Source organism: Salmo salar, chromosome ssa23, assembly GCF_905237065.1.
Source record: "Salmo salar chromosome ssa23, Ssal_v3.1, whole genome shotgun sequence".
Taxonomy (NCBI): domain Eukaryota; kingdom Metazoa; phylum Chordata; class Actinopteri; order Salmoniformes; family Salmonidae; genus Salmo; species Salmo salar.
In genome coordinates, this window is record NC_059464.1 from 51,269,309 (window position 1) to 51,281,261 (window position 11,953).

Here is an 11,953-nt window from a genome sequence, read left to right on the forward strand (position 1 = left end):
CTCTGAACATCAGATTAATTCCTATCTATTACAGGAGAGTAGTTGATTTTATAGGCCCTCACCAAATCGCATGGTATCAATATACCCAGGTATTTCATATGTCTTTGTCCATTTCCACTGAAAACTGCTATCCAAGCTTGAAAATTCAGTTCTCCTAATTCACTGTGAATCCTGATATAGCACCATATGTGTCTAACAGTTGCAAAATAAATGACAGAGAATGTTTTGGTTCAGATAAATGATTATTGACGCTAGTGGTTCTGAATACAATACCACATGTTGTTCTCCACCAATCTCTATTCCCCAGATTGAGCCATGAATTCTGATTATTGATACTAGGGGTTCTAAAGCAAATAAATAACTGGACAGAGGGCATCCATGTCTGGTCCCTCTTGTTAAACAAAATAGATCAGAGATTTGTTAATTTGGTTTTATAGCCACTTTGGAGGATTTATACAATAGTTCAATCCAGGAAATAAATACAAGACCAAAACCAAACCTTTTTTAAAAACAGCCACCAAATATGCTCATTCCACTTTATGGAAAACTTTTTCAATATCTAATGATACTGCCACTTTTGGAATGTTCCAGTTCCTGGTATGATGGATTATTTAAAAACAATTGGTGGAGATGATGGACCCTGGACCCTGGTGCTAGAGGGGGGTATGCTGACCCTGGTGCTAGAGGGGGCACGCTGACCCTGGTGCTAGAGTGGGTATGCTGACCCTGGTGCTAGAGGCGGTATGCTGACCCTGGTACTAGAGGGGGTATGCTGACCCTGGTGCTAGAGGCGGTATGCTGACCCTGGTGCTAGAGGGGGTATGCTGACCCTGGTGCTAGAGGGGGTACGCTGACCCTGGTGCTAGAGGGGGTACGCTGACCCTGGTGCTAGAGGGGGTACGCTGACCCTGGTGCTAGAGGGGGTACGCTGACCCTGGTGCTAGAGGGGGCACGCTGACCCTGGTGCTAGAGGGGTACGCTGACCCTGGTACTAGAGGGGGTATGCTGACCCTGGTGCTAGAGGGGGTATGCTGACCCTGGTGCTAGAGGGGGTATGCTGACCCTGGTGCTAGAGGGGGTATGCTGACCCTGGTGCTAGAGGGGGTACGCTGACCCTGGTGCTAGAGGGGGTACGCTGACCCTGGTGCTAGAGGGGGTATGCTGACCCTGGTGCTAGAGGGGGTATGCTGACCCTGGTGCTAGAGGGGGTACGCTGACCCTGGTGCTAGAGGGGGCACGCTGACCCCTGGTGCTAGAGGGGGTACGCTGACCCTGGTGCTAGAGGGGGTATGCTGACCCTGGTGCTAGAGTGGGTACAGCTGGAAGTTGAATGTTTGAAGGTGTACGGGACTATAACAAGTTGGGGAACCACTGGTCTAGAACATTCCACTGGGGAATCCATCATTACCAGGAGATTTCTCAATTTGTAGATTATTGATGGCCTCCAACAATTGATTATGTAAATTGTCTATATCCTCCTTTGAACTGTTGTTTTCGGATTTTATACAGTTTGTGATAAAATTCTTTAAAGATTGAGTGAATTTCCATTGTTATGCTACCATCTGGCGTTTTAATATTGTGTATGGTATGTTCCTCTCCTCTTTCTTAATTTGCTAAGCAAGTGTTTTCCCCTGCTCAATATATTGTTGTTTGGATTTCATGGCAGCAATCTCTGCTGGGTTAGGTTGCCAGTCAGAGTGTCAATATTTCAATCTCTGCGGGGTTAGGTTGCCAGTCAGGGTGTCAATATTTCAATCTCTGCTGGGTTAGGTTGCCAGTCAGGGTGTCAATATTTCAATCTCTGCGGGGTTAGGTTGCCAGTCAGGGTGTCAATATTTCAATCTCTGCTGGGTTGCCAGTCAGAGTGTCAATATTTCAATCTCTGCTGGGTTAGGTTGCCAGTCAGGGTGTCAATATTTCAATCTCTGCTGGGTTGCCAGTCAGAGTGTCAATATTTCAATCTCTGCTGGGTTAGGTTGCCAGTCAATTTCTTTATATTTCTAATTCCCTACAACTGGCTTGTCTAAAGTTGCATCCCCCAAACAGTTCAACTTATCCTTACCACTGACCCTCATTGACTTAAAACTTATCCTTACCACTGACCCTCGTTGACTTAACACTTATCCTTACCACTGACCCTCATTGACTTAAAACTTATCCTTACAAATTCTTCAAAACTTACTGTGTACTTCATTAACTTCCCCTAAAGAGAGATGTGACAAGATCTCCAACCGGTCATAACTTCCCTAAAGAGAGATATGACAAGATCTCCAACCGGTCATAACTTCCCCTAAAGAGAGATATGACAAGATCTCCAACCGGTCATAACTTCCCCCCTCATAGAACAGTGTCATCGTCATAATAAAAATTAAACTCTGAAAATATTTGTATTTTATTTAACCTTTATTTAGTAACTAGGCAAGTCAGTTAAGAACAAATTCTTATTTACAATGCCAACCTACCCCGCCCAAACCAATTGTGCACCGTCCTGTGGGATTCCTGATCATGGCTAGTTGTGATACAGCCCAGGATTGAACTCAGGTCTGTAGTGACACCTCTAGCACTGCAATGCAGTGCCTTAGACCGCTGCGCCACTCAAAGAACCCTAAACGTCAGGAAATGTCTCTGGTTTATTGCGTTGAGATTCCACTCTGTTGCTTCTGTATCGCCTTTAAGTCTGGTATCCGAGGTTAGCTATCAGCACTCTCAGAAGAAAAGGGTTCCAAAAGGGATCTTCGACTGTCTCCTAAGGAAAACCGTTTTCGGTTCCAGGTAGAACCGTTTTCGGTTCCAGGTAGAACCGTTTTCGGTTCCAGGTAGAACCGTTTTCGGTTCCAGGTAGAACCGTTTTTGGTTCCAGGTAGAACCGTTTTCGGTTCCAGGTAGAACTCAGAACCGTTTTTCGGTTCCAGGTAGAACCGTTTCGGTTCCAGATAGAACCGTTTTCGGTTCCAGGTAGAACTAGAACCGTTTTTTGGTTCCAGATAGAACCGTTTTCGGTTCCAGATAGAACTCTTTTGAGTTCCATGTAGAACCCTCTGTTTTCCTACGGGGACGGCCGAAGAACCCTTTAAGGTTCTCTTAAGTTCACATTTTGCTGCCTTAAAATGACATCTAAAAACAGATTACATTTGATTTTTTTCTCTCCCGCCTACAAATCTACACAACCTTCTCCATATTTTCAAAGTGAAAGAAAGTTATAGAACATTTTCCAAATTAAAAAATAAAATAATAAATTAAATCTCTTGATTGCATATGTCTTCACATCCAGAGTTAATATGTGGTATAAGCATTGGCAGCCATTACAGCTGGGAATTTTTTACATTTTACATTTTAGTCATTTTAGCAGACGCTCTTATCCAGAGCGACTTACAGTAGTGAATGCATACATTTTATTTATTTCATTCATTTTATTTTAATTTTTATTTATTTTTTGTACTGGGAATGTACCGGGAATCATTTGGAATAATATTCTACCAACTTTGCACAGCTCAAGGCAACGTACAGAGCCTTCAGAGAGTACTCTGAAGAGAGAGAGTACTCACACCCCCTTGACTTATTCCACATGTTGTTGTGTTACAGCCTGAATTCAAAATGGATTATATAGATTTTTTGCTCTCAAATTGATTGAAAATGAAATACAGAAATATCTAATTTACATAAGTATTCACACCACTGAGTCAATACTTTGTAGAAGCACCTTTAGTGGTGATTACAGCAGTGTCTTTCTGGGTAAGTCTCCAAGAGCGATTACAGCTGTGAGTCTTTCTGGGTAAGTCTCTAAGAGCGATTACAGCTGTGAGTCTTTCTGGGTAAGTCTCCAAGAGCTTTGCACACCTGGATTGTACAATATTTGCCCATTCATTCTTTCTAAATTCTTCAAGCTCTGTCAAGTTGATTGTTGATCATCGCTAGACAGCCATTTTCAAGTCTTGCCATAGATTTTCTAAGCCGATTTAAATCAAAACTGTAACTAGGTCACTCAGGAACATTCAATGTTTTCTTGGTAAGCAACCAGTGTAGATTTTGCCTTGTGTTTTAGGTTATTGTCCTGCTGAAAGGTGAATTTGTCTCCCAGTGTCTGGTGGAAAGCAGACTGAACCAGGTTTTCCTCTAGGATTTTGCCTGTGCTTATAGCTGTATTCCATTTATTTTTATCCTAAGAAAAGCTCTAGTCCTTGCTGATGACAAGCATACCCATAACATGATGCAGCCACCACCATCTCGAAAAGATGAAGAGTGGTACTCAGTAATGTGCTGGATTTGCCCCAAACATAACGCAACATGTATTCAGGATATAAAGGTAATCTCTTTGTCTTTCTTTTTCTTTGTCACATTTTTATTACTGTGTTGTTGCATAGTCACTTTAACTACCTCCATGTACATATTACCTCAATTACCTCAACTATCCAGTATCGCCACACATTGACTCTGTACCGGTACCCCCTGTATATAGCCTCCCACATTGACTCTGTACCGGTACCCCTGTATATAGCCTCCATATTGACTCTGTACCGGTAACCCCTGTATATAGCCTCCACATTGACTCTGTACCGGTACCCCCCTGTATATAGCCTCCACATTGACTCTGTACCGGTACCCCCTGTATATAGTCTCCACATTGACTCTGTACCGGTACCCCCCTGTATATAGCCTCCACATTGACTCTGTACCGGTACCCCCTGTATATAGCCTCCACATTGACTCTGTACCGGTCCCCCCTGTATATAGCCTCCACATTGACTCTGTACCGGTACCCCCCCTGTATATAGCCTCCACATTGACTCTGTACCGGTACCCCCTGTATATAGCCTCCACATTGACTCTGTACTGGTACCCCTGTATATAGCCTCCACATTGACTCTGTGCACGGTACCCCCTGTATACTAGCCTCCACATTGACTCTGTACCGGTACCCCCTGTATATAGCCTCACATTGACTCTGTACGGTACCCCCTGTATATAGCCTCCACATTGACTCTGTATCGGTACCCCCTGTATATAGCCTCCACATTGACTCTGTACCGGCACCCCCTGTATATAGCCTCCACATTGACTCTGTACCGTACCCCCTGTATATAGCCTCCACATTGACTCTGTACCGGTACCCCTGTATATAGCCTCCACATTGACTCTGTACCGTACACCCTGTATATAGCCTCCACATTGACTCTGTACCGGTACCCCCTGTATATAGCCTCCACATTGACTCTGTACCGGTACCCCCTGCATATAGCCTCCACATTGACTCTGTACCGGTACCCCCTGTATATAGCCTCCACATTGACTCTGTAACGGTACCCCCCCTGTATATAGCCTCCACATTGACTCTGTACCGGTACCCCCCCTGTATATAGCCTCCACATTGACTCTGTACGGTACCCCCTGTATATAGCCTCCACATTGACTCTGTACCGGTACCCCCTGTATATAGCCTCCACATTGACTCTGTACGTACCCCTGTATATAGCCTCCACATTGACTCTGTACTGGTCCCCCCTGTATATAGCCTCCACATTGACTCTGTACTGGTACCCCCTGTATATAGCCTCCACATTGACTCTGTACCGGTACCCCCTGTATATAGCCTCCACATTGACTCTGTACCGGGTACCCCCTGTATATAGCCTCCACATTGACTCTGTACCGGTACCCCCTGTATATAGCCTCCACATTGACTCTGTACCGGTACCCCCTGTATATAGCCTCCACATTGACTCTGTACCGGTACCCCTGTATATAGCCTCCACATTGACTCTGTACCGGTACCCCCTGTATATAGCCTCCACATTGACTCTGTACCGGGTACCCCCTGTATATAGCCTCCACATTGACTCTGTACCGGTACCCCCTGTATATAGCCTCCACATTGACTCTGTACCGGTACCCCCTGCATATAGCCTCCACATTGACTCTGTACCGGTACCCCCTGTATATAGCCTCCACATTGACTCTGTACCGGTACCCCCCTGTATATAGCCTCCACATTGACTTCACTGCAAAACCCCCTGTATATAGCCTCCACATTACCCCTGTATCGGGCCCCTGTATATAGCCTCCACATTGACTCTGTACCGACTCTGATATAGCTTCCACATTGACTCTGTACGTAACACCCTGCAGCAGACTCCACATTGACTTCTGGTGGTGTACCGGCACTCCCTGTATATAGCCTCCACATTGACTCTGTACCGGTACCCCCTGTATATAGCCTCCACATTGACTCTGTACCGACCCCCCTGTATATAGCCTCACATTGACTCTGTACCGTACCCCCTGATATAGCCTCCACATTGACTCTGTACCGGTACCCCCCCTGCATATAGCCTCCACATTGACTCTGTACCGGTACCCCCTGTATATAGCCTCCACATTGACTCTGTACCGGTACCCCCTGAATATAGCCTCCACATTGACTCTGTACCGGTACCCCCCCTGCATATAGCCTCCCACATTGACTCTGTACCGGTACCCCCCTGCATATAGCCTCCACATTGACTCTGTGCCGGGTGCCCCCCTGTATATAGCCTACAAGACTCGCACACGCACCATTTTGCCCCTGTATATAGCTCTCCACATTGACTCTTGTACGTACCCCCTGCATATAGCCTTCCACATTGACTCTATACCGGTACCCCCTACTTATAGCCTTCCATTACTGACTCTGTACGTAAACACCGTATAGACTACACATTGGGACTCTGTACCGCAATTTCTGTATATAGCCTCCACATTGACTCTGTACCGGGTACTCCCCTGTATATAGCCTCCACATTGGACCTGTACCGGTACCCCCAAGCCTCCACATTGACTCGTAGGTACCCCTGGCTAAAGAAACATGACCGTAACGGTACCCCCGTATATAGCCTCCACATTCACCCTGCACCGGTACCCCTGATATAGACCACAGAGTACCGACTCCCGTATATAGTCACATGACTCTGCGGTACCCCTTGTATATATAGCCTCCACATTGACTCTGTACGGTACCCCTGTACATAGCCTCCACATTGACTCTGTACTAAAATTTCGTATATAGCCTCATTGACTCCTGTAAATCCGGTACCCCCTGTATATAGCCTCCCACACTGCACTGAACCGGTGCCCCCTGTATATAGCCTCCACATTGACTACTTCGGTACCCCCTGTATATAGCCTCCATATTAACTCTCTGTACCGGTACCTGTATATCAGCCTCCACACATTGACTCTGTACCGGCCCTGTGGTAGGGCCTCCACATTGACTCGACCGGTACCCCCCTGATATAGCCTCCACACATTGACTCTGTACCCGTAACACCCTGATATATAGCCTCCACATTGACTCTGTACCGGTACCCCTGTATATATTCCTCCCACATTGACTCTGTACCGGTACCCCTGTATATAGCCTCCACATTGACTCTGTACTGGTACCCCCTGTATATAAGCTTCCACATTGACTCTGTACCGGGTACCCCTGTATATAGCCTCCACACTGACTCTGTACCGGGTACCCCCTGTATAGCCTCCACATTGACTCTGTATCGCGGTACCCCCTGTATATAGCCTCCAACATTGACTCTGTACCGAGGTACCCCCTTGTATATAGCCTCCACATTGACTTCTGTACCGTGCCCAACCCTGTATCTTAAGCCTCCCATTGACTCTGTATCGGTCCCCCTGTATATAGCCTCCACATTGACTCTGCACGTTACCCCCTGTATATAGCCTCCAACATTGACTCTGTACTGGTACCCCTGTATATAGCCTCCACATTGACTCTGTACCGGTAACCCCTGTATATAGCCTCCACATTGACTCTGTACCGGTACCCCCTGTATAGCCTCCCACATTGACTCTGTACCGGTACCCCCTGTGTATAGCCTCCCATCATTGACTCTGTACATGGTACCCCCTTGCATATATAGCCTCCACATTGACTCTGTGCAACGGCACCTGTATATAGCCTCCACACATTGACTCTGTATCGGTACCCCCTGTATATAGCCTACATTGACTCTGTACCGTAACACCCTGCTTCATAGCCTCCACATTGACTCTGTACGTGCACCCCCTGTATACTTAGCCTCCACATTGACTCTGTAATGGTACCCCCTGTATATACCTCCACATTGACTCTGTACGGTACCCCCTGCATATAGCCTCCCACATTGACTCTGTACCGGTACCCCCCTGCTATATAGCCTCCACATTGACTCTGTACCGGGTACCCCCTGTATATAGCCTCCACATTGACTCTGTATCGGTACCTGTATATAGCCTCCACATTGACTCTGTACCGGTACCCCCCGTATATAGCCTCCACATTGACTCTGTACCGGTACCCCCCTGTATATAGCCTCCACATTGACTCTGTACCGGTAACCCCCTGTATATAGCCTCCACATTGACTCTGTACCGTAAACATCCTGTATATAGCCTCCACATTGACTCTGTACCGGAATTTACCCCTGTATATAGCCTCCACATTGACTCTGTACCGCGTACCCCCCTGTATATAGCCTCCCATTGACTCTGTACCCGGTAACCCCCTGTATATAGCCTCCACATTGACTCTGTACCGGTACCCCCTGTATATAGCCTCCACATTGACTCTGTACCGTACCCCTGTATATAGCCTCCACATTGACTCTGTACTGAAGTACCCCTGTATATAGCCTCCACATTGACTCTGTACCGGAACCCCCTGCATATAGCCTCCACATTGACTCTGTACGGTACCCCCCTGTATATAGCCTCCACATTGACTCTCTGTACCGGTACCCCCTGTATATAGCCTCCACATTGACTCTGTACCGGGTACCCCCTGCATATAGCCTCGCTATTGTTATTTTTTACTGCTGCTGTTTAATTATTTGTTACTTTTATTTTCTATTTTTACTTAGCTTACTTAACACTTTTTCCCCTTAAAACTTCTTAAAGCATTGTTGGTTAAGGGCTTGTAAGTAAGCATTTCACTGTAAGGTCTACTACACCTGTTGTATTCAGCATTTCACGTGAGGTCTACTACACCTGTTGTATTCAGCATTTCACTGTGAGGTCTACCTACACCTGTTGTATTCAGCATTCTCACTGTGAGGTCTACTACACCTGTTGTATTCAGCCTTTCACTGTGAGGTCTACTACACCTGTCGTATTCAGCATTTCACTGTGAGGTCTACTACACCTGTTGTATTCAGCATTTCACTGTAAGGTCTACTACACCTGTTGTATTCCAGCATTTCACTGTGAGGCCTACTACACCTGTTGTATTCAGCATTTCACTGTAAGGTCTACTACACCTGTTGTATTCAGCATTTCACTGTAGAGGTCTACTATACCTGTTGTATTCAGCATTTCACTGTAGAGGTCTACTACACCTGTTGTATTCAGTATTTCACTGTGAGGTCTACTACACCTGTTGTATTCAGCATTTCACTGTAGGTCTACTACACCTGTTGTATTCAGCATTTCACTGTGAGGTCTACTACACCTGTTGTATTCAGCATTTCACTGTAAGGTCTACTACACCTGTTGTATTCAGTATTTCACTGTGAGGTCTACTACACCTGTTGTATTCAGCATTTCACTGTGAGGTCTACTACACCTGTTGTATTCAGCATTTCACTGTGAGGTCTACTACACCTGTTGTATTCAGCATTTCACTGTAAGGTCTACTACACCTGTTGTATTCAGCATTTCACTGTGAGGTCTACTACACCTGTTGTATTCAAGCATTTCACTGTGAGGTCTACTACACCTGTTGTATTCAGCATTTCACTGTGGAGGTCTACTACACCTGTTGTATTCAGCATTTCTACTGTGAGGTCTACTACACCTGTTGTATTCAGCATTTCACTGTGAGGTCTACTGTCCTGTTGTATTCAGCATTTCACTGTGAGGTCTAACCTGTTGTATTCAGCATTTCACTGTAAGGTCTACTACACCTGTTGTATTTGAAACATTTCACTGTAAGGTCTACTACACCTGTTGTATTCAGCATTTCTGTAAGGTCTACTACACCTGTTGTATTCAGCATTTCACTGTAAGGTCTACTACACCTGTTGTATGCAGCATTTCATTGTAAGGTCTACTACACCTGTTGTATTCAGCATTTCACTGTAGGACTACTACAACCTGTTGTATTCAGCATTTCACTGTAAGGTCTACTACACCTGTTGTATTCAGCATTTCACTGTAAGGTCTACTACACCTGTTGTATTCAGCATTTCACTGTGAGGTCTACTACACCTGTTGTATTCAGCATTTCACTGTAAGGTCTACTACACCTGTTGTATTCAGCATTCACTGTAAGGTCTACTTACACTGTTGTATTCGGGCGCATGTGACTATTAATAACATTTGATTTGAATTGAAACAGAAGGTCATGTCTTGGAATATTTGTATTCTGTTTAGGGCTTCCTTCTTTTCGCACCTTGTCATTTAGGTTATTATTGTAGAGTAACTTTACAATGTTGTTGATCCATCCTTTTTCTCCTATCACAGCCATTAAACTGCATACCTGTTTCTAAAAAAATCAACATTGGTCTCATTGCTTGAAGTCCCTGAGCAGTTTCCTTCCAGCTCCGCAACTGAGTTAAATCAAATCTTTATTTATCACATGCTACCGAACACAACAGGTGTTGGTCCTTACAGTGAAATGTTAATTACAAGCTCTTAACCAACAATGCAGTTAAAGAAATAGAGTTAAGAAAATATTTACTAAATAAACTAAAGTAAAAAAAAATTAAAAGTAACACAATAAAATAAAATGTTCAGAGGAGACTGGGTGAATAAGGCCTTAATGGTCAAATTGCTGCCAAAGAAACCACTGCTTTATTTCTATTTGGTATCAATCCCTTCTTTGTGAGGAATTGAAAAACCTCCTGTTCTTTGTAGTTGAATCTTTGCTTGAAATTCTCTACTCGATTGAGGGGACCTTACAGAAAATTGGATGTGTGAGGGTACAGAGATGAGTTAGTCATTCATAAATCATGTTAAACACTATTATTGAACACAGGTGAGTCCAAACCCACACCAATCTCTTGCCAGCAGCATACACCCTGCGTCCCACTGCGTTGGCTTGTTTCTGAAGCTAAGCAGGGTTGGTCCTGGTTGGTCACTGGATGGAGACCAGATGCTGCTGGAAGTGGTGTTGGAGGCCAGTAGGGAGGCACTCTTTCCTCTGTCTAAAACAAATACTCCCAATTACCGGTAGTGATTGGGGACATTGCCTCTGTGTAGGGTGCTGTCTTCTAGATGGGGATGTTAAACAGGTGTCCTGGCTCTCTGTGGTCACTAAAGATCCCATGGTACTTATTGTAAGAGTAGGGGGTGTTACCCCTGGTGTCCTGACTCTCTGTGGTCACTAAGATCCCATGGTACTTATTCGTAAGAGTAGGGGTGTTAACCCCTGGTGTCCTCACTCTCTGTGGTCACTAAAGATCCCATGGTACTTATCGTAAGAGTAGGGGTGTTAACCCCTGTGTGTCCTGACTCTCTGTGGTCACTAAAGATCCCATGGTACTTATTGTAAGAGTAGGGGTGTTAACCCTGGTGTCCCTGACTCTCTGTGGTCACTAAGATCCCATGGTACTTATCGTAAGAGTAGGGGTGTCTAACCCCTGGTGTCCTGACTCTCTGTGGTCACTAAAGATCCCATGGTACTTATCGTAAGAGTAGGGGTGTTAACCCCTGGTGTCCCTGACTCTCTGTGGTCACTAAAGATCCCATGAGTACTTATCGTAAGAGTAGGGGGTGTTAACCCCTGGTGTCCTGACTCTCTGTGGTCACTAAAGATCCCATGGTACTTATCGTAAGAGTAGGGGTGTTAACCCCTGGTGTCCTGACTCTCTGTGGTCTACTAAAGATCCCATGGTACTTATCGTAAGAGTAGGGGTGTTAACCCCTGGTTTCCTGACTCTCTGTGGTCACTAAAGATCCCATGGTACTTTTATCGTGAAGAGTAGGG